The following is a 4,613-nucleotide window of genomic DNA, read 5'->3' on the forward strand; positions in this document are numbered from 1 at the left end:
AAGGCAATAAATCTGTACAACCTCCTAAGCCTAGCCTCCTAAAAACCCTTCTGGTTAAAATTACTGATCTGTGGATGACTAGTTTTCTGCATTAATTCATTGTTTTAAAACATGGGCCTACCATGGCATTGGCCCTTACTCCAGTCTGGCATCACTTGGAGACAAACAACTGTGCCACCGTCCAGGAGATTAATCAGAGGATGTAGCTAAAGTTGTCCAGGGTTTTTGAGTATCCTATTTCTCATCCACAAGAGCACTAAAGATAGTGCTATAAATAACAGCAGGATGTCGGAACACCAACAGGCCATCACTGACTCGATAGTCTCTAACTACCTCTGTAGTCCTCCTCCAGGTTTTAAGTGTTTGTAATCAAGGTCTGTCCTGATGTAGTGCAGTCATGTAATCTGGGAGCCAACTTCACAGAAAACAGCCACGTTGTGAGAAAGGGTCATGACCAACCTCCTCTGGGTCCTCACCTGCGGTGAGACCTGCACAGAGCTCAGGCCCTCACCCTCAGCACCTGCTGGAGGCAGCTTACTGCTCTGCCTGCACCTGGCCTTCAATGCTGATGGCCTTGGTTGTGGCCCTGACTTGCCTTCTGGGCTTTCCAGCAAAGCCCAGCAGGGCATTAGGCTCTCCTGACCATCTCCCCAGCCCCTCACTCATCAGCCCCCTCCTGACCAACCCTGGCTTAACCCAAATCAATATTTGTAAGGTCCCTGGGGAGAAGGTGAGGGGTTAGGTGGTGTGTATGTGCACAGTCGTGCAGATGGCATTGTCAGGAGGAACATGACTTCTTCCACAGTCATTTTCCCTGTGATGTTGGGCAAAAGAAGAATCTTCCTCATGTCACATGCCAATCTGTTGTGTAAAGGTTATCACAAAAGACAGGAGCAGCACCATCAACCTAGGAAAGAGTCTGGAAACTGAAGAAAAACATAAACCTATCCATAATAGAGCATAAGAAAGAGAGAAGATGATGAAATGATCTGCTAAATACCCTGACTGTCTGCATATCATTGCAAGAAGTGTGGAACCAAATAAGAAGAGCTGGAAATCTTGCTACATGAATAAGGAAGTGACTAAACAGCCATAGCATATATTCCATGGAAAAGAACACAGATGACTCACTTGTCAATATTAAAGGATATAGCTTTTTCACAGAGTAAGCAAACAAAGATATGTTGCCCTGTACACTCAGCTACTATCTTGTAGCTTGGAGACCTAGAATATGGAGAAAACTGAACCATGTGAGAACAAGGTTTAAAAAAGGTTAAGGAAAAAAAAAAGACTAGGAGTACAGTGATGGGGAGCACCTGATTACAGACAAGGGAGAATAGGTTAAGGGAGGTTTTGTCTACAGAGAGTAAAATTAAGTATGAGACATTTAGGGAAGTCTCAAGTGGCTGAATGTCTAAGGAAAGCAACCTAGCAGGACAGATAGGTCTTGCTGGATGTCCTTCTACGTGATGCAAAACTAGTTGGACAACTGGAGCCTAGCAGCTTCCAGTAGATAGCTGTCAAAAACAGAAGGATATATTGAAGTTCTGTTGTAGTGCATCTTGGCTTTAGTAGTAAAAAGTATTTTTGAGTCTGAAGATTAAATCAAAAGGCTTGTTATGCTTTTAAAAAAAATTGAATTATAGTTATTATTACGTTTGTATAAGACAAATAAAAAAGGGCCTGCAAGTATCTTGGTTAGCATCATTAGAGATTAAATATTAACAAACAAGAAATTATCTATAGAAGAACAGGAAAAAATTCTCAAAAAATTTCTCAAAAAAAGCAAGTTTCTATTCTTAGCAATAGTTAACTGCACAAAAGCAGGATGTACATCCAATTTAGGTAGCACTTCTTCAAAAATGTGTCTTTGGGATTACAGTGGATCACAAGCTGAACATGAATGAACAATGTCATATTCCCAAGAAAAAGACAGCTAGATATGCTAGGATTTATAATTAGAAATATGTGAAGGTATGAAATAGTTCCCTGGCTCTGTCTAGCATGGATTTGGTTTCAGATGGAAAATGAGATCCATTTCTGGGCACAAAATTTCAAGAAAGTTGTAGCAATCTAAGTATGAAACAAAAAGTATTGAGAAAAAAATGGAAGATTGTGGTTATTTAATCAAAGCAGTAATGACTAATCTGGAAACATGGGAACAGTTTTCATGTACATTGAGGGATGGAATGGAACACAGAAAGGAATGAAATACTCTGTCCATGATGCATAGGGCAAGAAGTAAATAGCTTAAGCTGCAGCAATAAATGTTCATGGTAGACTCTGAGAAACTCTTATTAACGGTGGAGGAACAATGCCCTCAAAGAGGTTACATAGGGAGGCTCTGAAATCTGCCAGGAAAGGTACAATACATGCTACAGATCCCATCTTGGTAGAGAGGTCATTTTAGCATTTTTCTTATGATTAGAAATCATAGAATCATAGAATTAGCTAGGTTGGAAAAGACCTACAAGATCATCCAGTCCAACCATCTGCCTACCACCAATAACCCCACTAAACCATGTCTCTCAATGCTATATCTAAATGTTTCTTGAACACCTCCAGGGACGGTGACTCCACCACCTCCCTGGGCAGCCCATTCCAGCGCCTGACCACTCTTTCAGAAAAGTAGTATTTCCTAATGTCCAGCCTAAATCTCCCCTGGCGCAACTTGAGGCCATTCCCCCCCATCCTGTCACTAGTTACAAGAGAGAAGAGGCCGACCCCCAGCTCACTACAACCTCCCTTCAGGTAGTTACAGAGAGCGATAAGGTCTCCCCTGAGCCTCCTCTTCTCCAGGCTGAACAATCCCAGCTCCCTCAGCCACTCCTCATCAGGCCTGTGCTCCAGATGCTTCACCAGCTTCGTCGCCCTCCTCTGAACATGCTCCAGGGCCTCAATGTCTTTTTTGCAGTGAAGGGCCCAAAACTGGACACAGTACTCGAGGTGGGGCCTCACCAGGGCTGAGTACAGAGGGACAATGACTTCCCTACTCCTACTGGCAACATTGTTTCTGATACAAACACTGTTTCTGATACAATAAGGCAACCAAATGCAGCAAGGAAAAATTGTATTTTCTAATTATTATTATTATTTTTGTATTGTTGTAGTACTGTATTTGGATTACAAAAGCAGTATTCATCATGATGACTTTCGTTTCCTTTTCATCCATTTGTGATCTGAATCTTTTTCCAAATTGTCTCTCTTCACTTGATGAAGCAGTATTTTTAAAAACCATTACTTAGTCTAAAGATTTTGAGAGAAATAACATATCTGATAGCTAAGTAAGCTCTATCTTCACATGCAGGAGGAAGATTTCCTAAAAGCAATGAATAAGCATGTATCAGATTCAATATTTAATCTCCCAGAAAGGGTGCAAGTATATTTTGTATCACCAGTCTTAAAGCTGTATGTCAACATTATTAGGTTACCTATTGTGTATATTCTCAGTATGGTTTCCTCAGCAACTATATTTTGAGTAGCTTTGCTATGGCAACCAAAGACGATTGCTTAATTTACTGTTTTAATTAATAATCCATGGCCTGAACCATAAAAGCAATAGCTAGATAATATAACTATGAAAGACTAAATAAACATATGTTCCACAAAGTGGAAGCCTTCTGTAAGAGTTATTTCTCTGCTGTAGGAATAATACGTAAGGACATCACTAATTAGACTCTGTATTTCAGTGCTTAAAATAGAAACACTGGGTCAGTTCTAGCCTTATATAGAGGAGGACACAATAGCAGGTTTTGCAACATACGTGACAATCATCTATTACATGAGAATCATGTTATGTCAGAATCAGTTCCTTGTTTATGAAGGCAGGAGAATGAAATTCTCAGTATGCCCTTCTGTCCTGCCCCAATTACATGGGAACAAATTATTAAGTAAAAGGAGTATCTCTATAAAGTCAAAAGAGAATTGGGCTTCTGTCAGTTATGCTTATAGAATTTCTAATCACACTTAGCTGATCCACTGCTTTTGTTACATAGCGGGCAATGTATGTTTCTCTAAGACTTAAAACTATGACCAAATATTCTCAATCAAAAGCATTTCAGATATCAGGACACTGACCATGAAAGCTGAACCCATCTCTTTGCTAACACTATTTTCTGTAGTTTGGACAAATATAAAGAGGATTGCAATTTCCACTTACATGGGAATTATTTTTTTGTAGCTTTCTACATTTTAGCACTTTGTTTTCTGACTATGGCATGGCCCCCAGGTTTGAGTATGCACACAAGCCTAGAAGCCTGGTTTATGTTACCAGTCTGGATCTGAACATTGCTTTTACATATAATGTCTACACAATATTTTTTTCTCATATCAGCAATGACCTTACATTGCATGCAAGTCAAATCATCCACTCTTTTGAAGTACATGGTTAACCCATGTAAGCTAACATATACTATATATAGGGTTCTCTCCAAATTGGAGAGGTATGGATTTGAAGGATGGACTGTTTGGTGGGTTAAGAACTGGTTGGCTGGTCGCAGCCAAAGGGTTGTGATAAATGGTTCTATGTCAGGGTGGAGGCCGGTCACAAGTGGTGTCCCCCAAGGCTCAGTCCTGGGACCGGTGCTCTTCAGTGTCTTTATCAATGACATAGA

Source organism: Numida meleagris, chromosome 1 (genome assembly GCF_002078875.1).
Source record: "Numida meleagris isolate 19003 breed g44 Domestic line chromosome 1, NumMel1.0, whole genome shotgun sequence".
NCBI classification, from domain to species: domain Eukaryota; kingdom Metazoa; phylum Chordata; class Aves; order Galliformes; family Numididae; genus Numida; species Numida meleagris.